This window comes from Macaca mulatta, chromosome 2 (assembly GCF_049350105.2).
Source record: "Macaca mulatta isolate MMU2019108-1 chromosome 2, T2T-MMU8v2.0, whole genome shotgun sequence".
Lineage (NCBI taxonomy): Eukaryota > Metazoa > Chordata > Mammalia > Primates > Cercopithecidae > Macaca > Macaca mulatta.
The window spans coordinates 140,837,359-140,861,286 of record NC_133407.1 but is presented as its reverse complement, the minus strand read 5'-3'; the positions used below and the strand labels follow the sequence as shown (position 1 = coordinate 140,861,286).

The following is a 23,928-nucleotide window of genomic DNA, read 5'->3' as shown; positions in this document are numbered from 1 at the left end:
AATGTACAATACAGTATTTTTGACCAAACAAATTCCAATTCTTCTTTCAGGAATTTATCCTACAGATATAATCACACATGTTTTTAAAGATATTGTTTATCATAGCAAAAGTCTGTAAAGAACATAAATTATTGTGAGCAAGTTCTAGTATTGTGGCCTTTATACAAAGGAATAAATACTCTTGGCAGGGAAGAATTAGCTATGTACAGATTAATGTAGACTGACATCTAAGATACATCTTTAAGTGAAGAAAAATATTCCATGCCATCATTTTTTATAGTAAGCACTCAGATTTTTTTAACTGACCAAATCAGTTACACGTGCCCATATAACAATAAAGATCTCTGAAATGATAAACAAATAATAGTAACATTGTCTCTAGGGAAAAGAGCAGAAAGCGACAAAAGGCAAACAGTTTTGACCAGGTACCCTTTCATACTATTAAAATGTGCAATCATAGACAAATAACCTTTAAAGAAAAATAATTTTAAAATACAAAGGGCTAAAATGGCAAACTGAAATGGAAAGTTCAGACACTATCCAGGGAAATTAAACATTAGTAACCAGAACAAATTAATCAAGGTATCAGACACCACTTCTTGAGCAGAAGGAGACATTTTTTCTTCCAAATTATATGGATAATTACCTTTAACTCTTCCTCTTCATTTCAACAATGCAGAATAAAGGTTGTACACTTCAGTTTTTCAGACTGTGAAATGGAAACTCTGCCAAGTTACGAGTTTGACATTTGCTTATATTCTTCAGTGAAAGGTTCTAAATACAACACAAGTTCTATAGTAACCAACTTACAATTCTATAGGACTGGAGGATATGGGTCCTCTGCCACATACTTTTTTTTTTTTTTTTTTGAGACGGAGTGCAGTGGTGTGCACAGGCTGGGTGCAGTGATGTGATCTCAGCTCACTGAAACCTCCACCTCCCAGGTTCAAGCGATTCTCCTGCCTCAGCCTCCTGAGTAGCTGGGTTTACAGGCACATGCCACCACGCCTGGCTAATTTTTGTATTTTTAGTAAAGACGGGGTTTCACCCAGGCTGGTCAGGCTGGTCTTGAATTTCTGACCTCGTGATCCACCCACCTTGGCTTCCCAAAGTGCTGGGATTACAGGGCATATAATTTCTTATACTTGAAATTATATATTCACCATATCCAGTGCTGTACTGACTTCTAGTATTTGGTAAGAGGGAGGAAGGAAGAAAGGGAGGAAGGGAAAAAAGAAGGAAAGAAGAGAGGGAGGGAGAGAAGGAAGGAAGAAGGGAGGGAAGGAAGGAGGGAGGAAGGAAGTCATTAAAATTCACAAAGTCAGTGAGTCTAGACTTTCAAGTGGCTTCAGATGTAGAGAAAGCCTCCCAAAGTATGAGGAGCCTCACACTAACTCTCTCTGATTCTCAGTTTTCTCATCTAGGACCCAGGGCCATCACTGTATCTAGTTCGTAGGATTATTATAGGTTTAAATGAGATAATAGAAACATTTCGTGACTTCCTTGGTAAATTGTAAATGTTCAATTAATACTACTCATTATGATTAAAATTCACTTAGACGGTATTTCACTCAGTTTTAAGATCTCTAGACGAATATTTATGAGCCAGCCTTAGCTAGCAGTCCCACACTCGTGATAGTCGTACACAAACTTAAAAAATTATTTATCGGCCAGGCGCAGTAGCTCATAGCTGTAATCCCAGCACTTTGGGAGGCTGACACAGGCGGATCACCTAAGGTCATGAGTTCAAGACCAGCCTGGACAACATGGAGAAACCTCCTCTCTGCTAAAAGTACAAAAATTAGCTGGGCATGGTGGCGTGCGCCTGTAATCCCAGCTACTTGGAAGGCTGAGACAGGAGAATCGCTTGATCCCAGGAGGCGACCACACAGTCAGCCGAGATCATGTCATGCACTCCAGCCTGGGAGACAGAGTGAGAGTTTGTCTCAAAAACAAACAAACAAAAAAATATATATATATACACACACACACATATATATATAACCTAAATGCCTCATGTTGTAGTTTAAATAATATGGAAGTTAAACATTTAAAAACTAGTAAAGTGTGAAACTAATGTTTCTCCTTTAACATACTCTCAAAGTAGAATCCAGCTAAACTATCCTCATTTACCCAGTGTTATTTATCCTATATGATTCTATTTAGAGCCTCCTTCACTCAGCTGAGTCTAAGAATTTCCTGACCCCTGACAACTTGACTGTTTGTACATTAGGTTATGAGTCAAGCTCTTACTTGCCTACGGCCCCTTACATGCTGTCTTCTTTGCCTGGAACTTTCTTCCCTATGTACATTAAAATGTAAATCAGGTTATGAGTCAAGCTCTTACTTGCCTACTGCCCCTTACATGCTGTCTTCTTTGCCTGGAACTTTCTTCCCTAGTTAGTTTCATACAACTTCCCTTGTATGGCTAGTTTCATCTCAAGTTTGGGGGTCTCAAAATTCACATTTACCAAGAAGCCTTTCTTGACTCTGCCACCTACACTAGATCCTGCCCACATTTTGCTCCATCTCAGCACTTTTTCTCCTTCAGAGCCCCTATACAGTTTATAATTTTTTAAAGTATTAATTGTTTAACTCTTTTTGGGTAACCCCTAACAAACCCTAAGCTCTATGATGGCAAGTTCCATGTCTGACTTATTTTCTTTTCTACCCATAGGTAGCTTGGTCCTATGGCTTAGTAGCACTTGTTATCTGTAGGTTAAATGGAAAAATGAAGTGGATTCTAGAAATAGACTATTTTCCCATTTCTCTAAATTATCCTACTTGGACTGGAAGACAAAAGCCACACCCGGAAGCCTATACCACTACAAATTTCCAGGGAGTAACAAATTCCATCTTTGAACTTTCTGTGTTCGCATTTACTCTATATGGCATCTATGAAATTGCCCAATGCCTAGGGAAACATCAGTAGTGTTGGAGATTTCAGTATTTGGTACGATCCATCACTCATCATTCTGCAAAAGTCTAACAGTGGATTTTGTGGATAAGGACATCCAAATAAAATTTTGCTAAAAACAGCTAGAGAAACTTTCTTATACAGGAAGAATAAGGGATTTTGGTGTAGTAGTCAGGGTTCTCCGCAGAAACAAAACCAACAGGATGGACTAGATGTATACATGGAGACAGAGAGACAGAAAGAAAGAGACACATTAAGGAATTGGCTCACGTGATTATGGAGGTTGGCAAGCACAAAATCTGCAGGGTAGGTTAACAGGCTGGACAAGCAATGAAGAGTTAATGTCACAGCCAGAGACCAAAAGCTGTCTGCTAGCAGAATTCTTTCTCCTGGGAGATCATTTTTTTCTGACGGCCCTCTGCTGACTGAATGTGGCCCACCCACATTATGGATCTGCTTTATTCAAAGTCCACTGATTTAAATGTTAATCTCATCTTTAAAATATCTTCATAGCATCATCCAGACATGTTTGACCAAATATCCAGACCTAGACTGGTTGACATATAAAAATAACCATCACACTTGGACCCTGTAATGTCATTTACATATTAGTCAATTTATCTTCTCTGGCAAAATGAAAGACATGCAACTGAAAACTTTTTCTAAATGTCATAACAAGATGCAAAGGCATGTACTTTTAAAATGAAACATCATGTTCTGAGTGACTAATAAGCATGCATTTGAACCCGTACATAAATGCCTTTCACTGAGTTTTATTGCCAGTAGTCAAAATCATTCTTTTATTTTTGTTTAAATTTCTGGCCAGAGGAACCAAAAAAACCATCAAACTTGATATTTTCTGGAAGTTTAGCAACATTTGGAAGCCTATCTGTAGGAAAAATATATGTAAACAGTGAATTTGGAATATTCAAATATATTCAGATTAATGAACAACATATAATTTACACGCACAAATTACCAATCTACTATAACTACAAAAATTCTGTTTACATTCATATGCAAATGTTTGGTTGAAAATCTTCCCATTTTAAAATGGTTCTTAACATTTGGAATACTTTCCTAAACCCCCATCATTTGTGAAGATTCACCTTCCTTGCAATAAAATGTGCTTCAGAAAGTAACGTGTACATACTAAGGGGTTTTAAGCATACACTGATCACTAAACATAAAAGCTTCTGTCTTAACCAGGATTCCAAATTGGTTAAGAGCTTTAGTTCACAATCAGGTATACCTGGGATCTGATATGATATCAGTATTGACATTTATTAGCTGCATGACCCGAGACAAATAACTTACTTTCTGATTCTCAGTTTTCTGATTTAGGACCCAGAGGCCATCACAGCCTCTAGCTCATAGGATTATTATAGGTTTAAATGAGATAATATAATAAAAACATTTAGTGAATTCCTTGGTACATTGTAAATGTTCAATTAATACTACTCATTATGATTAAAATTCACTTAGACAACCAATGTATTTTTATCTAAGAGCGTCTGTAATAGCTGGGGTATTTTTTCTAAGAAAAAGTTTTTATCATAATCAGAAAAAAAGATATTTAAAAACAAACCCTGAAAATATGATGATACATATGTAAGTTGAGTAAAGCCACCTGACAGATGTGAAACTAAAAAAACTGGGTGATGTGGAACACATTGTTAAATAAATAAATTATCCAAAATGTAGTCCAAAGAAAATTACATTGCATCTATGATCCTAAACCCTGTGTGTCTAATAAAATCACCTGGGAAATTTTAAAATATTCCATTAGCCTGTGAAGTGGTAAAATATATGTGTTTGTTCTACACCCCATTTCCCGACATAAAACTCCTAAAATCCTTGGAATCTCCAAAGGAAAATCTTTTGTATGCTAATTAGCAGATGAATGGCTGGCAGCTACTAGGTAACTTCAGGATGGGGGCTGGTCACCAGAAAGACCAAGATATAATTAGAGGGTTGGGACTTTCAGCCCCCTCCCCCAACCTCCTAGAAGAGGGACGGAAGGTTAAGTTGATCACCAATGGCCAATACTTTGATCAATCATGAAGCTTCCTAATGAAGCTTCCAGAAAAATGCAGGACAGCGTTCAGATCCACTTCCAGACAGCTTAACACAAAAGGTTCCTGGAGAGTAGTGTGCCCAGAAAGGGCATGCAACCTCCGGGGCCTTTCCCCAATACCTCACCCTCTGAATCTCTTCCTTTCTAACATCCTTTATAATAAACCAGTAAACGTGTTTCCCTGAGCTCTGTGAGAAGCTCTAGCAAATTAAATGAACCCAAGGAGGAGGGGGTTGTGGGAACACTAATTTATAGCTGGTCTGTTTTAGAAGTGCCAGTAAAACAGGCAACCAGAGGCTTGCCTTTGGCATTGGGAGTGGGGGACAGTCTTGTGGGACGGAGCCCTCAACCTCTGTGATCTGAGACTATCTCTAGGTAGAGAGCGTCAGTACTGAACTGAATTAGAGGACACTGACTTATTGTCCACTGGAAAACTGACTGCTTCCTTGATGTGTGGGGGATTCCCCCACACATTTGGTCACAAAAATCTTCTCTATTGATTGTTTTTGAGTGAGAGAATAGAAAACGCATTTTGAGTTTGTTTCTCCCACACAGAAGCCACCCCAACCCCAGATCGATTAACCGGATTATTCTAATGAGCAGCCAGGGCTGAAAGCTATAACATTAGATATTTAGTAAAGAGTCTTTGTGTTAGGTAGGAAGTTGGCAAGGGGGATAGAGAAGGAAGATTGTTCCATAGTCAAGTAAGTTTTAGAAACATGCATTTCACAATGCACATAAAGATTCTGAAAAATTCTCATGTAAGAAAACCTGTTTTAAAATCCTGAATTTCCTAAGTTCATTTTTGTTAAGAACATTTTTAAAGGGAATCCTATTTATATCTACCTAGTAGAATTAGTGTTCCACAGAACATGCTTTAGCTCTCAAACCTGGCTGAACATCAGAATCACATGGGGAGCCTATTCAACTACAGTTTCCTAAAACTCATTCCCAGACACTCTGATTCAGTATTATCTAGAGTGGGGCTGTGAAATTTTCTTTTCTTTCGAAGCTCCCAGGTGTTTCTGAGGATCACATTTTGTAGCAATTACCCTATAGAGTTTATATTTAGTTCCATAAACACGTCCCCCCTCCTCCACTTCCAAGCTGGGGACAGGAACGGGTCTTTCCACTAGATATGAGGCCTCCTGCAATGCTTTGCTTCTAACATTAGCTGAATAAGAGTTTAGTGGTGATGGCTATGTGTGAAAGAGCATTTGAAGATAATTAGTATTGGGGTCCAACCCAATTATGAATGCCAGGCCCAAGTTAAACTCAGAGGCTTTACATGTAGGTTACTATAAAGCACCTTAGAGAAATATTTAAGTATCACTGCATAAATATCAAGACTCATGGTTCCCAGAGTTAATAAGACCAAGTTTACAGGCTGGGCACAAAAAGCTAAATGCCCACCCTAACGGTGATAACAATTTCTAGAAACACATTTGCAAAAGAGTCTTTAAGTATTAGCTAGAACAAGAAGGGACTTTTTAGGTGTTGATTTTATGAAACAATCTGAAGGCACTGGACAATATGAATTATTCAGAGAAGGCACAAGCTTTTAAAAGAAGCAACATGGCAGCTGTGGTTGTATGGAATGTTAGAATTCCCTTTGAATAAAACTATACACCACAATTTGAAAAGCAAGTAGAGAGATTTACACACCTAATTTGCAAGGTACCTTTCTACATTCTGCAGAATACAGAGATGTGAGTACTTACTATAAACTGTGGAAAATGCCATGGGCTGTTTAAGGGGATGAATTTTCCAAAGTCCTAGACAGGCCTCAAAAGGCACGCTGAATAGGTAACTTGTGTGTCTTGTGCTGTGGATGTTCCTAACAGAAAGCTAAGAGGATAAACAGGGTTACCTGGAAAAACCTCCATTTCTCTTTATAGTTCCTTGGTTGCAAGCAAGAATAACCAACTCTGGTAACCTAAGCAAAAAGAGACTATCAAAAGGATATTAAGATCGCATGGAATAGAAGGAAGAACTTGATGGCCAAGCAGCTCCAAAGCCCTCAGTGGAGATACCATTAATATTGGACCACACACCACGTTCAGTCAGGCCAGGACACTGACACAGCAAAAAGCATAAATCTACTAACCATTTCTTCATCCTTATGTTACTGAGCCCAAGATTCTACATATGAGGAGAGGGTCTGATCATTGCAACTTCGGTCACATGCCTGCATGATGTACTGGAGCAATGAGAAGAGCCTGGCTGAGGCTCATCAGAGAGGCCTCACGGTCCACTTCCTATTAGGAGGGTGGGCTGAGGTTTCATCATCCAACAAGACTGCAAACAGGGGAAGAGGTTTTGCTGTTAGAAAATAAAACTTGTTCCTGTGATTAAAAATAAATGTCCACTACAATATCAATGGCTACTACTTGAAATGTTGTCAAACAACATTAAATTTCCTTTAATAATGTCTAAGGACAGCAAATGTTATTAGCAAAGGAATGCACCTCAGTCACAAGAGAGAAACACAGAATGATGCCAGAAAATATATTGGTCAGCAGATCAGCACTGTCTACCTTATCATATAAACCTCTGCCATATAAAACATTCACATGTTTTTAAATTGAGGAAAAAAAAGAGTGCCTTGTACTCAACTGAAATTGTCCATTTGGAAACCTACAACTTACATGAGATGTCTTCTCATATTACAATATAAAAGCACTTAATTACATTGTGAGATTTTTTTTTCATTATGTACATAATAACCTTTGTTGTTTGCTTATTTTCTTGGTTCTCTAATTTAAGCCCCAAATTACTTGTTAATCCCTTTGCATACTGGAATTAAATATGAAATACATTAAGCAAATATAAATATCTTATATAGAAAATGCAAATGCACTTTCATACCCAGTTGACTGTTATCCTCCATAATTAACGTGAGACATAATAGAAAATAACTAATCATAGACCAGGCATACATCTCAAAGCTTAGACAGGTTATGGATGTCACTCCACATACCACCCCCAGTCCGTCATTCAGCTCTCTATACTGAAATCAGGCAGATCCTTCAGAGTTAACAATCTGATGTCACCCCAGCCCCTTAAAATCTTGCAATGGCTTTCTACAACATAAAGAGTATCTCCCGATTTCCTCATATTCCCCAATTTGTCCCATTTGCTAGAGATGCTACTTTGCACAATGCCATAATGCAACAGTCACAGTCATTGCTTGTTGGTGGTCCAACTCTTGGGATAACATTCACATTCTAGTCTATGACACTATGTAAGTGAAGGCCCTACTGCCACCCTCCCATACCCCAGCGTCCACTCATACCTTTGGCATTCTCTGCCATTTTTCCTCATAAGTCCATGGCCATTGTACATACTATACCTTCTTTCTTAATTTTATTTATTGATTTATTCGTTGAGACAAGGTCTTGCTCTGTCATCCAGACTGGAGTGCAGTGGCAGGATCACAGCACACTGTAGCCTCAACTTCCTTAGCTCAAGTGATCCTCCCACCTCAGCCTCCCGAGTAGCTAGGACTGCAGGTGTGCACCAACACACCAGCCAGTTTTTGTATTTTTTTGTTGTTTTTGAGACGGGGTTTGCCATGTTGACCAGTCTGGTCTCAAACTCCTCAGCTCAAGTGATCTGCCCAACTCGGCCTCAAAAATTCCTGGGATTACAGGTGTGAGCCACCACCTGGCCACCCTCTGTCTTAAGTGCTCTTTCCAAACCCAATCTGAAAACTGCTCATGTTTCTTCTTTATCTTATCAATTATTTCCCATAATATCAATGAAACTACCACCATTATATTCCATATCACACTGTAATTTGAGTTTTCTTTTTACATCAAGCAAAAAGCTCTTTGAAAGCACAAGTAACATGCCTTATATATGTGCAAGAAGTCTAACTTTAAAACTGTCTATGTAGGACCTCAGTAAAGGCTGACCAATCACATTGATGAGTGGGATGGTAGATGTGATACTTGGGGTTCTCGACCTTCAGCATAAAGAAAAATGGTTTGAGTTATTTCCCCACTAAGGGCTTCAAGCAAAAACTGATGACAACATGTTTTCACAAATGATAAAGCCTCCCTCCAATGATTTTCAAAGCATTGTCTATTCCATTCATATTGACTATATTCTACCTGCATTTTTTAAAATTTGTGTATCTGTGTCTTAAACGATATAGACTCTGATTATCATTTGGCCACACTCAACTGTATACATCCTTCATCCTTTAGTATTGGGTCCTTACTATACAATTAAGCAGGCTATATACATGCTTGACATTTAGGCCTCGTAGCAGGGAACCAGTTGTTTCAGTTAGTTAAGAATACAATGCAAATCAATGTCTATCAATCTTTAATAAAAATCTATTGATAAAATGAAAATCCTGATATAGTGCATCTGGGTGAGGAAAAAAGTTCTGCATTTCTCACAAGCTCCTTGGAGATGCCAATCAATGGGCTACAATTATATCACAGCCATGGGCAAATTTCTTACATAAATGATACTCTATTCTGAACTATAGATCATGTACTTAGACTGTATAACTAGACCCAACTAGAATGCATGCTTTTAATCAATGAAATGCAGCATACATAACATCAAAGATCAATATCAAACTCAAATAGTCCCTATTGATGGACAATTTATTATGTTATATTCAGATATAAGGGAAACAGCCCTTCCACCCGCTTCAGTTGCTCAACCCTGGTAATTCAGGCAATTGAGAGTAGTGAAATCCATCAGTGTAATTATATTTCTATAGCTCTTTTTAATATCTAAAAGCCTAAGAAAGCAGAATTGGCTGAATTTCTACCATCCTTTCCATTGAAAGTATATATTTTAGGTCTTTCATGAATACTGGTCTGGTGCTCAGAAGAATTACTTAGAAACTATAGTAGAGAGTGCATCTTGGAAATTATCTAACAGGGGAGAATACTAGGGCATGAATAATTAGAAGCCTGCAGTCAGGCCAATTTCCATAATGAGACCATAATCAGATTCTATAGGATATACATAAATGGATGGGGGTCTCTCTCCAGGAATTAAGACACTGATGTGAGTTAGCTTAGTAACTTACCAGAAGAAAAAAAATGGAAAACAGTAAATTCCCATTGTATGTGTTAGAAATACAGAAAGAAACATATAAAAGTAATTAAGACATCTAAGTAATGAGGTCTAATGATGAGCTCTAAACAAAACAGTTTTTGATATAAACATTCTTTGGATCCCATACAATAGGTAGTAAACCAACATACAAAGATGAAACAGAGAAACATTCAAAACAAACTTACTACCAATGTTTCATTCTTGAAAGGCTGTAAAAACACATAGGAAGTAAAATAACATTAACACGTTTCTCTTCAGATATGTTAAACTCCTTCTTACATGCATGCTAATAATATACCAGTCATTGTTGTTATGCTTGCTAAGTTTTAAAATTCAAAGCACCTATAAAGTGACTGCTATTCTCTGGAGTAAACAGAAATTCATTTCCCAGTACTGTCAGTATTACAAATAAAAAATGTGTAAATCTTTTATAAAATTTCAATCACATTTGACTGAAAGCAACTGGAAACATTTTTATATTTCTCCTCTGTCACATGTCAGCATTTCTTTTACAGGATGGCAAGATGGGCTATAGCTGAAGTAGAAAGAATACAGATGAGAGCCTATTCAGTAATTCATTCTTTCTAATAAATAAGATTCTTGACCATAGCCAAAACCATTTCTCCAAAATGAAATCTCAAATAGTGCTAATCTCATCTCAGTTCTGATACAGTGGCTCGCAATAATAGTCAACCATAAAACAACGCACTATGGAAATGTTGCCTTCCTCTGTCTCTACACAGAGAGGATTGCATTGTCTATCCTGCAGATAAAAGCACAGAAGCAAACATAAATCACTTTATACAGTATTTTAAAATAATGAAATTTCGTATTTGTAAATCATAACATCCACATATTTCATCTACAACACAAGCGTCATATTGAATAAATGCATTGAAAGGGTAAAATCATAATGATAAACAGCATTTTTAGGGAAGGTCTAATTATACACCTGGCACAAGGCTATGTATATATACAATTAAGTCACTTTAGTCTTCACAACCCTACAGGAATTCCTCCATTATATGTAGGAGGAAAATGAAGCTAAAACAGGTTAAATGACTTGATCTAATGTTACATACCAACATTAATATAGATTTGTATATATATTAAATATATAAGCAGTAGAGACAGGATATGAATCACTGAGTCATTCTAAATCACCAAGTCTGCCTCCAGCCTTTCCTATATATCACATAAAATAGTGTTTTCCAGCTGTGGAGACTAAACACCAACCTAAAACATGGGATTCATTATTTTGGGGAGTACATTATATTATATTTCTTTTCTTAAGAGTTTACCTTAATATGTTGATTTAAGTAGCCACATTATAAGAAACCTATAAAAATTTGTAAAAATTCATTAATTCAGAAGAACAGGAAAAGGTTCTTCTCTAAAAATACTAATGTTTAAAAGAAAAGTATTAATTTCACTTATACCACATACTATAAACAATAATATACTGGTGAATTTCAATTATTACAAGAATTGAGTAGAATTAACAGAACTGTGAATTGTCAATGACCTCACAGTACGTATACACACATTACAGCCACCTTAATAGTATCCATAATTGTTTTCTTATCGGGAATTCTGACCACTGGGTTTAAAAAAAAAAATGAAAGGAAAATACCAAGGCTTTTAAGTTAGATTCTAGTAACTGGTAAGACCTTGAAACGTGATGAAAAAAATAGAAAAGAAAAACTCTTTATACCGTAGACTATGTTGTATTATTCTAAGCACAGGATTCTGAATGAAGTTTATTGTACTATAGGTAAGATAGCCAACATTCCACACTATAACACAGAAATTTTCACAAACATGATGCCGCTGCAAAGCATATCACAAATACATGTCACAATATTATCAAAGCAGGTTATTTTCTATTTCTGCTATGGTATAGTGACATCTTACTCTCAGTACCTCAGCCAGGAAGTAGGGAGGTAAAACTGAGTACGGTGAAAATGGATATGAAACATCCATGCCATTATTCTCTCACACACACACACACACACAAACACACACACACACACACATGAAAAACAGGCAGGGAGGGGAGAAACAGGCCGCTTCAGTCTCACTCCGAACCTGTTTACTCTTACTAAGAATGTTTGAACAGCTTGTGTATTTTATTTTTCCAGTTCACAAATGGTAGGAAACAGTAAGTAGAAAAGGCTAGTTCACCAAAGCAAAAGATACATATGACGATTGTCTGAAAGGCAGCAGAAAGCAGACAGAGGTCACCAGTGTTGGTCTCAACATTCCAGCTGTACTCCATGGGATCCTGTTGCATCCCCCAGTGTCACAGGAAATGTGTCAAAGAATGTTGAAACAATGAACAACAAATACATAAAACATTTAAGGATACTACGTTCTGTTTAAGTGGTAAAGATGGTAGTATAGGGCTCATTTACCTAATGCTTACAAGGTGCCATGCACACTGCCCTAAAGTCTTAAATGTATATCATTAATGTTCACAGCCTATCTGTAAGATTTCACTTCACAGATTTTAAAAACTGCCTTTGAAAAAGTAAGAACGTGTTTGAGATCACACAGCTAGTAAGAGACAAAACAAGGATTCAAACCAGGTCTGTCTGATTCCAAGGCCCATACTCTATTCTAAACCACCAAATTATGTTTATCATGGTGATCTCGTGTCATCAAGAAGTAAATTATATTTAGTCACCTGCTTAAGCAGAAAATGAATACATTTTACAGGGATATCCATTTTTAAAAGCTATTGTTATATTAAAAACAAACTTTCATTTACCATTACTTAGATCCAAGAATTCTAGATGACCTTGTTAGTACTATAATTTTTTCACTAAGAATTAGATGTGCAACTTAAGTAATCACTGTCTCTATGAAATTGCCATTCACCCAATTAAATACATTAAAAATAATGCTTGGACTCCCAATTAGTTCACTAATCTGTAAGGAGTCTAGAATCAATATCTAGCTAATAGCTAATCAAATGAGTGACTAAAGACTAAAAAATTCATATTTATAATTAATAGTTGAAGACCCATCATAATATAGATAACAATACAAATTTGCACAACTCAAAATGATGGCAGTGTGCCTAGAATCAAGTCTTACAGAACATACTTGGTGATTTGAGTCATATCATTGTTTTGTTTGATTGTCTTCTTGTCCAAACTGGACCCATCTCAGCATAAGCACACATGCAACACCTGTCCTCACTGGAAATTTCCATGACAAACCTGAAAGGCACAGGCAACATGGATACTCACGATTTATATTAATACAAGTGTGCAAGGTACAAAGTATTTTTATAAACAAAAGTTCAGCCCAAAGGTAGAGAGAATATGTTACTGTGGTTAAGAACAACAACCAAAAAAACTTATATGATTTTTTTAAACTCAAGATCATTATAGAATGATGATTAATAATGGAGTAGTGATTCTACTGCCCTAACCTTCATTTTCTTATGAACCAAAAAAAAGACAAAATATTTGCATTTTGGTCCCCCAAATGTGCCACTTTTATTTAATTAATAAAAATAATGAAAATACGTACTTAGGGGCTACACACTGATATTGATCCTGCCCAAATATGGAAAATATTTTCTTTCCAAACTATGAAAATGTGTTGAGTCTGGCTTAAATATGCAAGAAAAAACAAACGGTTTCTAAAAAGGAACTAATCCTGCAGTCAATTCCAGCTTTTTCCAGTTTCAAAGACCAAGTAATTATCGCAAATATTTCCTAATCACTCTCACTGACTTGCTTGCCCCACTTACCACAAACTCTGAGTAACAACGCTTATGATCCATGAACATATATTCTCTGAGTGTAACTGTATTTTTGGCATCTACTATGTTTTAGGCAAGAGATACTTAAAGGTGAATAACAATAATCAATAACAAAAACTGTGTACCAGATGCTTACTAGGATTCGGGCACGTACTACTAGTACTTTGCATGTAGTACTCTACATAATCTTCACAAAACTCGTGTGCCTTAGACAGTGTTATAGATGTGTCCTTCACTAAACTAAGTGATTTAATTTATGATGTCTTTTAATTACCTGACAACCCTACAAAGCACGTATTATCCTACTACACAGATGATGAATCTGTAACCTAGAAAAGTTAGGTTACTTGCTCACAATCACACAACTAGTACAAAATGGATCTAGGATTGGTAAAAATTTTGCCTCCCAACTTCAAGCTGTTATCCACCGTCTCAAGGAACTTCCATTATACTGAGTGCCATGTGAAATGAGAGCTATTACAATGTAGAAGGCAAGGCAACAAATTTGTCCTGGCTTGATCAGGACTTTCCTGGTTTAAAAAATGAATGTCCAGCATCCTGGGAACCCCTCTGTCCTGGGAAAAGCAAGAGAGATGGTCACTGTTATGACAGATATTATATCAGTGGCATGGAAACAAGTACAGTGAGAGTATGTACAGGGGACGGAGCCATTCTTTATGCCTCAATAGTATTGAAAGAGGCTTAACTTAGTGACATTTGAGTTGAGCATTGTGCAAACTATAATAAACACAGTAGAAAAGGACAGCAAGAGGAGACCAAAGAGACAGGCAATGTAAACAAAGTCATGAAAAAAAAAAAAAAAGTCACATGAAAACTTCCAGGATGGGTGATTAGATTGTTACAGTTGATCTGCAAGCCAGAGGGAGGATAGAAACAGGGAAGTAATGCTGGAAAAGAAAGCATCATCCAGGAGGGACCACAGGCAATCTTGGAAGAGGGTATTAAGCCTGAGGATGTGATTTCACCTCATTTCCCTTCCATAACACTGTAAGGAGAGATAAGCTTTGAGAATAATTAACACCTTTGGATTTATAATTTAGTGAGAGCTCTATGTGCCTGGGTAGGGATATGCCAAATGGTTCTTGACTGGAAGTCTGATGCATTACAAGGGAGTGGAACTGTTAGGCACACAACCCAAGTAACAGAAGATGAGCTCAGGGAAACAAACAAACAAACAAATAAAACCCCCACTCCCATCCTTATCCAGTATTCTTTCCTCTTTTTTGCTTGGTCTAATAAATCAGTATTCACTTTAAGTGATAAAAATCCAACCCAAATCAGCTCACGTCAAAGGGTAATTTATGAATCTGAGGAGCTGCAAAATCACCAGGTGATATGGTTTGGCTCTGTGTCCCCACCCAAATCTTATCTCAAATTGTAATCCCTGGAATCCCCAAGTGTTAAGGGTGGGACCTGATGGGAGGTGACTGGATCATGGGAGCAGTTCCCTCATGCTGTTTTCGTGATAGTGAATGATTCTCACGAGATCTGATGGTTTTATAAGGGGATTTTCCTCCTTTGCTCATTCACTCTCTCTTGCTTGCTGCCATGTAAGAAATACCTTTGCTTCTCTCTCCCCTTCCACCATGATTTTAAGTGTCCTGAGGCCTCCCAAGCCATAGAGAACTGTGAATCCATCAAACCTCTTTCCTTTATAAATCACCCAGTATTGGGTAGTTCTTTATAACGATGTGAGAATGGACTAATGCAGTAAATTGGTACTGCAGAGAGTGGGGTACTGTTATAAAGATACCTGAAATGTGGAAGCAACTTTGTAACTGGGTAACAGATAGAGCTGGAACAGTTTGGAGGGCTCAGAAGAAAACAGGAAGATGTCGGAAAGTTTCGAACTTACTAGAGACTTGGAGGACTCAGAAGAGAGAAAGATGTGGGAAAGTCTGGAACTTCCTAGAGACTTGTCGAATGGTTTTGGCCAAAATGCTAATAATGATTTGGACAATGAAGTCCAGGTCAGATGGAGATGAGGAACTTATTGAGAACTGGAGCAAAGGTCACTCTTGCTATGCTTTAGCAAAGAGACTAGCAGAATTTTGCCCTTGCCCTAGAGATCTGTGGAACTTTAAACTTGAGTATGACGATCTGAAATTGGAAATTATGTTTAAAAGGGAAGCAGGGCATAAAGGTTTGAAAAATTTGCAGTCTGATGATGCTGTAGAAAAGAAAACCCATTTTCTGGGGAGAAATTCAAGCCAGCTGCAGAAATCTGCAGAAGTAATGAGGAGCGAGGACAATGGGGAAAATGTCTTCAAGGCAAGACAGAGATCTTGGTGGCAGCCCCTCCCATCACAGGCCCGGAGGCCTAGGAGGGACAAACGGTTTCTTGGGCAAGGCACTGGGCCCCCTGCTGTGCACAGCCTAGGGACTTGGTGCCCTGCATCCCAGCCACTCCAACTGTAGCTAAAAGGGGCCAAGGTATAGCTCAAGCTGTTGCTTCAGAAGGTGTAAGTCCTAAGCCTTGACAAGTTCCCCATGGTATTGGTCCTGTGGGTGTGCAGAAGACAAGAATTAAGGTTTGGGAACCTCTGCCTAGATTTCAGTAGATGTATGTAAATGCCTGGATGTCCAGGCAAGACGTGTGATGCAGGGGCAGAGCCCTCATGAAGAACCTCTGTTAGGGCAGTGCAGAAAGGAAATGGGGGATGGAGCCCCCAACACAGTCACCACTGGGACACTGCCTAGTGGAGCTGTGAGAAGAGGGCTATGGTCCTCTAGACCCCAGAATAGTAGATCCACTGAGAGCTTGTACTGTGCATGAAAGCAGACACTCAACTCCAGCCATGAAAGCAGCTGGGAGGGGGGCTGTAGCCTGCAAAGCCACAGGGGCGGAACTGCCCCAGACAGTGGGAGCCCACCTCCTGCATCAGCATGACTTGAACTTGAGACATGGAGTCAAAGAAGATCATTTCAGAGCTTTAAGATTTACTAACTGCTCTGCCTGGTTTCAGACTGGCATAGGGCCTGTAACCCCTTCGTTTTGGCTGATTTCTCCCATTTGGCATAAGAATATTTACCCAATCCCTGTACTCCCACTGTGTCTCAGAAGTAACTAACTTGTTTTTTATTTTACAGGCTCATAGGTAGAAGGCACTTGCCTTGTCTCAGATGAGACTTTGGACTGTGGACTTTTGAGCTAATGCCAAAATGGGTTAAGATTCTGGGGGCCTGTTGGGAAGGTATGTTGAAATGTGAAAAGACATGATATTTGGAGGGCCAGGGGCAGAATGATATGGTTTGGCTCTGTGTCTCCACACAAATCTCATCTATTGAAACGTAATTCCTATAATGCACATATGTCAAGGGTGGGACGTGGTAGGAGGTGATTGTATTGTGGGAGCAGTTTCCCCCATGCTGTTCTCAAGATTGTGAGTTCTCATGAGATCTGATGGTTTTATAAGGGGCTCTTCCTCCTTTGGTGTCTCTTGCCTGCCACCATGTAAGACATGCCTTTGCTTCTCTCGTGCCTTCTGTCATGATTGTAAATTTTCTGAGGCCATGTGTAACTGAGTGAATTGAACTCTTTCCTTTATAAGTTACCCAGTCTCAGGCAGTTCTTTATAGCAGTGTGAGAACAGCCTAATATAGCAGGTTAACTCACTTTAGACATAGCCAGATTAATGGGCTCACATGATGCAAGAGGAGCTGGTTTTGCTCCATCATGCCCCTTGCTACCATTCTGTTGGCTTCATTCTCAAGTAATATGTGGTGACCCCAGCAGCTCTAGGTTCTTTTTTTGGTGGTAAGACAGCTGTAGCAGTGGCAGGCCCACATGCTCCCTGGTTCTAATCTCCTTATCTATAGGAATTAGTTCAAGGGCATGCATGGAACCCAACTAGAGCCACTGAGAAAAAGCAAAGCATCTCACTGCAGTGGTTCTCACTGGGGCCATGTCTGTTCTGTTCTAGAAGCAATTACTGTGGACAGGAAAAGTCAATGCTCTTCCCGACAAGACCTGGTTCCCATGCTCCAATCCTTAAATGGGAAATGGAATCCCACCCAGACCATATGCACTAAGAATGGGATAGTAATAGAGGTCAAAACTAAAAAGAAGCAAGGGAATGGGCATTTATTAGCCAAATAACCAAATTCCATGCTCTCTTTTCCCCATACCTAGAGAATTCGCTGATATTCTCACATGCTGTCATTGGAAATCTATGACAAAGACTGACTAGTTATTTACCAAACCTGTTTTCCTTTCACCCTTCTCCCCCAGGCACTCTGCCAGATGCCACTTCTCAGTTTCCCTTGTAGCAAAGGATGTCTAAATGACTGAGGTCCACCCCAGGGAATATGGGCAGAAGTCATGATAACCACTTGCAGGCTGTACCTACAACAACCTCCAATGAGACTTCTCTGGATTATTTATCGCCTCACATTCTGTATCTTGAATGAATGATGAGGACTCTAGGTATTTAAAGAAGAACAAAGCCACAAAACTCTAAGGAACCTGATTCCCTGAATGACCCCATGGACAGCCACTCAATCAGGACCTAGTCTACGAGTACTGAACTACCACACAGGAGCAAGAAGTAAAAAGTTAAAATAAGTAACTGAAAATTAAGAGCTTATCTATTATAGCAGCTCATGTTAGCCTGTTACAAAGCCCTGTGGAATTTGGCTGAAAACATGACAGTAAGCATGTGAAAACCTTTCCAGCCCTCCAACCCCATTAAATCATAAGAAGGGGCTTGAAACACACACACATACACACACACACACACACACACACGTAGACATAAATGGCACAGAAGTGGGAAAAATTGGAAGAAAGGAGTTCAGAAAAAAAAAAAAGCAAATTTCTCAGGACATGAGGCTCAAGGAAACTAAAGAGGAAATGAACAGGGGCTCCTGGGAAAGAAGTGACTGGTAAGTATACAGTATTTATGCCTACCTACATAGTAAGAAGATATATATCATTAACTAATTGTGAAGATGCAACAAATACATACTGAACAAGAGGAAAAAACTGACTCTTTAATGTTGGAACAACAACTATCTTAGCAAAAAGTATACTCTTAATATTGACCACGACACATTTCCACTGCAGCCATTGGGAACCGAAATTGTAACAGGCATTTTTATGAAAGACAAATACATAGGAAACATAAGATGAGGCAGATTCTCTAATGGAAATGGGCCAACAGGATGAGAACAAGAGGGATCATTTTCTTTTAGAGGGGTACCTGGGATATATATACAGTCCCCTTGGTCATGCAGAAAATAAAGATAAATAAATACATAAATAACAAATAATTTTGCAAACCTCAGTATGTTACGGATTACATCTTTCTTTTCTACTTTAGTATTTTAAAAAATTCTCCTGGAAACATTTTTTATATATAGGCAAAAGTAAAAAGTGGTCCAATGGCTTAAATAAGAAAAGTATTGAGGCAAAAGCAAAAAAAGCTGTTAAAAAAATCAATTCTGGAGAGAGAGAACCTGGTTCAGATCCCAGCTCTGCTACTTACTAGCTATGATGAACAAATAACTTAGTTTCTCTATGCCTAGTTTTCCTCATCTGTACAACAGAGATAATAACAGAAGGGCAAAGTAGGGCAAAGTGCTTTAAAAAGTATCTCAGAAATAGTAAGCACTATGTATGTATTAACTGCTTCTATTATTATTTATTGTATCCATTCCAGTTTTTCTACCAGAAAAAAAAAAAAAAAAAAAAAAAAAAAAAAAAAAAAAAACAAGGGTTAGTAGAAGAAAGGGAAGTAACAGTCACTGAATATGGAAGAAATATCACATATAGTAATAAAATGTCAGAAAATGCTAGTTGCTCCCCCAACAATTTCTTCTCCTTCCTGGATAACATTTCTAGACTGTATTTCCCAGCCTCCTTAATAGCAACATACATCCACAAAGAGCTGGGTTCTGGCCAGTGCAATGTAAGGAAATGTAATATGCACTCATTCCAGTTTTGGGCAATTAACATCCTTCCAAGTCTTCCTCTTTCCAATGGCTTGATGCAAGTAAGCACGGTGACCCTGCTGAAGATGGCAAGGGCACAGAACAGATGAAGGCTGGGTCTCTGAATCACACTTTGAAGGAGTACTGCCATGATCACCCATTCTGGGACTTCATACAACCGAGAAATAAATATATTTCACATCTCAGGCGGTATCCTTTTTGGATCCATTATAGCTGTTAAAAAGCCAATCTAATAGAGCCAAGCTCTTGACCCATGTTGACTCACGCTCTCATGTTTAATCCCTATCATGATGCCTTAAAATAGATGTTATACCAATTTTATAGCTAAAGAAACTCAGGCTCACAGAAATTAAGGAACTACATTGCCCGGCACTGTAAATGTCATAAATGATGGAGCCAGATTTGGATCTGGGTTAATCTCCTTCAAGGTTTATGAACTTTCCAGCCTCTACACAACACTGCAATGTGGAAAGTGTCCTTCCGATCCTCCCTCATTTACTCCTTGGATTCTTCACTTCCTGACCATTGGTACTTAATCTTTAAACTGAAACTCCATTTTTAAAAATTTGCCTGTGTATCTACTTTGGGAGATCTAAGATGACATCTCCAAAACGCATTCATCCCTTATAGCTCATTCTATCCACATATGAGTCCATGACAGGACAACAAGTGTGCTTAATCTATTTGTTACAGAAGATATAGAAGTGTAGCAGTTTTACAACTGGCTAGAGTATCAGAGATAATGAACGGCACAGCAGAGATAAGGAGAGAAAGATTTTAAAAATATCAAACCAGCAGTGATCTTTAAAGTGTGGTACACACCCCAGGGGCTGTGCAAAATGATCCACTGGGATACATAACAACAGCATGAGAACTTCTATTTCATAATTTTTGCTTTATTCATCTTTTTTTGTTTCTTTTTCTGTGTGTTTTACAAGTAGTGTATCATATAACAGCATGTCTTCAGTTTATAAATAAATGTTATTGATATATTCTGATAGTAACCAATAATAATGAAGATCGATACATCTAGGCAGTAAATCCTGCCTCCTTGCCTCCTTCACTAGGCTTAAAACATAGCATTATAGGGAAAAATGAACAAAAAAGAACAAAAAAATCAGTGTGTAGAGACAACCCCCGCCTATCATATGAAATAGGTTCATTCAACTAAAATAATATAAAAGCAAGTTTGTACAAAATATTAATTTTTTAAGATAAGAGAGATTGAAGCTAATGTATATTATGTCTGTCTTCAAATATAACAAAGAAAAACCAACAAGTTAAAATCATAATCAGACAAACTTGTAGAAAAGTCAGTACCATGCATGGGAATTTTCTGCTGAGAAGCTTTATTTTTTTAAGACCTAAATTGAAGGAATGGATGTCCTGTATACATTTCAGAAGAAAAATTGCAGCCAAAAGATTTAGTGCTTAGAGCGGAAAAGAAATCAGAAGACCTACTTTTGAACAAAAAGGAGACAGAAGTAGATAAAATAAGTGAATGATAAAAAATCCAACATCATTTGAAAGGTTTGTTCTCTAATCACTCTTAATTATCTGCCAATATGAAATGACTATGGAAAAAGGTACTGAATTGACTCCCAATTGACTTGAAAAGTTTTACAACTCAAAGAAACTGAAAAGTGTTGTTTAAAAAAAAAAAAAAAAAAAAACTGCAAATAAGAAAATTTACCTCTGTTGAAACTTACATGTGGCTCTGACACGCACCCTTAAACAAGTCACTTCTCTTAGACTCTTAGTTTTTAACTGAAAAGGTCGGTTTTTCCATCCTTGCCAGCTACCTCCCAGGGTTCAGATGGAAAAACAATGAGGTTTATCATCATCATCTCTCCTCAACAAGACAGAGCAGCTGAAACCAGCTTCAACAAACAAATCAATAGCTATTTCATAAGGTAGCAAATATAATAGTCTCATGAAACTTGTTTTTGATCCTTACAATCTTACCTACTCCTGCGACCCATTGCAGAGATTCCCACAAAATCTTTAAAGAAATCAAGATAACAATAGCAAGAATAAACTTATGGGTAACATGTGAATTTTCTCATGAATGCCACCCAAATCACTTCAAGGTGCCTGTCCTCATGACACACTGTTCTTTTTCACCCACTTGGGTAGAGACAGAGAAAGACAGAACAAACTTGCTATTAGCCAGACTTGGGAACGCTATTGTGTGGACCTGCTCATACGCAACCTACACAGTCTTTACGCTCCTACCCCACTCCGTAAAGGACATAAACCACAAACCTCAAAAAAAAAAAAAAAATACAAGCACTTTCCAAATTATCCTACGTGGGTGTCCAAACGACTCAGTTATGTGGCGTTACTCCTTAAACTATACAGCTCCCACTACAGTAAACTGCAAGAGCTTCCCATGCAATTAAATGACACTGTTACTCTGACAAACATGTCCCCGCCCCTATGTTGATTCCAGCAGGAAAACTAGAAAAAGTTCCACGAACATTCCTTTCAGGAACTCCTCTTTACAAATAAAGCTCCAACACACCTCAAGATCCAGCCCACTCTCCTCCACGCAGACCACACACCCAAGGTGCTCAGTCACATTGATTCGCCCTACACAACCTCCGCAAGCTTTTTCGCACCAAATCTGGAGACCCTGGCCAGCAAGCAACCGCCTTATCTTCCCGATGCGCGAAGCCGCCTCCTCGCAGGAGCTCCGCTGTGCTGCAAAATGTTTTCATGCAGCCGACTCTCTGGCTGGTTCAGAGAGATTCAGGAGCCCACGTCCTCCTACCCTCACCTCCACACCTTTCATAAATAGTAAAATATATACACGAAGCACAAGAGAGAAAATGTACGAAGGTTTTGAGCCCTCCGTTCCAGAAGGAGCGCCAGTGGATTGGTGTCTGTGGGGCGCCTGGCGCACAGCTCGCTGCTGTCTGGGTCCGGGGAGGAGACAAGACGGTTGTCTTGCCCCTCAAAAGAAACTGGAAATCCCCCAGAAGTTGTTGGAAACGAATGCCACCCCACAAGCTCCCCTGGCAGAGACTGGGGAGTCAGGTACCTTCCATAAGAGCAGGCACCTGGTCTGTCACTCGCCGCCGTAGCCCCAGCGCTTAGCACCCAGCCTGGCACACAGTGGACGCTCCAAAAATCAGTGTCTGTTTCCACACGGCTCCTTCCATCACGGCTACGAGCTCCTGTTCCTTTAGTCCCAATTCCCTTCAAACCCCAAGTTCGCCTCCCTCTGCTGTGGGCTGTAACTGGGCTATCAGAAGAAAACCCCCGCCAAGAACCCGGCGCCAGAGGTGAGGGCGCACGGAGAAGGGGCAGTGGCCAGAACCGGTTGGAGGAGCTGATTTTAAGGGTTCCCGAAGCATTCCGGGCTCTGGGTTCCTTGTTTTGTGGCTGCCTCGCAGCGCAACAAACTTATTTTCTGACTAAGAAGGAGAAGAAGGGTCGCTGTGGGGTGACGGTGGCGTCGTCGGGGCCCTGAGTCCTTCTGGGCTCAGGCGTTCAGCTCCCGCTGGTCCGACCCTGCAGGGCTGTCAGGCTCTGGGCTGTAGGGCCCCATAGACGTCGTCCAGCTCTGCAGGAGTGAGAGCCCCAGGAAGCCTCTCTGTCCTTCAGGCAGCCTGCGCGGACCCTGCCCTTTCCCCCCAAATCCGCGAGCCAGGTCCCCGGGACATTGCGCGCCCACGCCGGAGCCGGACCCAAACAGCTCGCGCCTCACTTACCTCAGCACCTGGGCGCTGGGCTGGCGAGAGCCTCGGGTGCCGCGCCGGCACAGTCCGAGGGGCCCGGTGTAGTGGCGAAAGCTCCCTACTTGTAACCAATCCTGGTGTTGAACCCAGTGCTCTGTCTGGTGCGGCGCTCCCCTCCCTCCTGGCGCTCGCGGCGGCTGGAAAAACCTGGCGCGCCGGAGTTCAGGCTGCCGGCTCCTTAGCCGCAGGGAGGGGGAGAATCGCGGGGAGGGGGAGAGGCGCGGGCGGGTGAGTAGGGGCGGGAGACGAGAGGGGAGGAGGAGAGGCGCGGGAGGCCGGGAGCCCGCGCGCAGCCGGAGCCGGGCATGCTCAGTGCGCGGCCGGAGAAGGAGAGCGCTGGGGCGCAGCACCTGCTAGG

The 23,928-nt window shown here is 39.6% G+C and overlaps 1 protein-coding gene and 1 long non-coding RNA gene across 3 annotated transcripts in view; one reads left to right on the top strand and one right to left on the bottom strand.

The window, feature by feature from the left end:
• The window catches only part of LOC144339537 (uncharacterized), a 41,356-nt gene extending 28,910 nt beyond the window's left edge, over positions 1-12,446 (top strand). Inside the window, exon 3 of the long non-coding RNA XR_013414565.1 lies at positions 12,221-12,446. This is a non-coding gene — a long non-coding RNA (uncharacterized LOC144339537). The remainder of the gene's footprint in view (positions 1-12,220) is intronic.
• The window catches only part of CNTN4 (contactin 4), a 975,901-nt gene extending 952,235 nt beyond the window's left edge, over positions 1-23,666 (bottom strand). For both annotated transcript variants that reach the window (XM_028844377.2, XM_028844378.2), the window contains exon 1: positions 23,544-23,666. The gene's annotated coding sequence lies outside the window, so the exon portion shown is untranslated. The remainder of the gene's footprint in view (positions 1-23,543) is intronic.
• Positions 23,667-23,928: the final 262 nt, after the last annotated feature.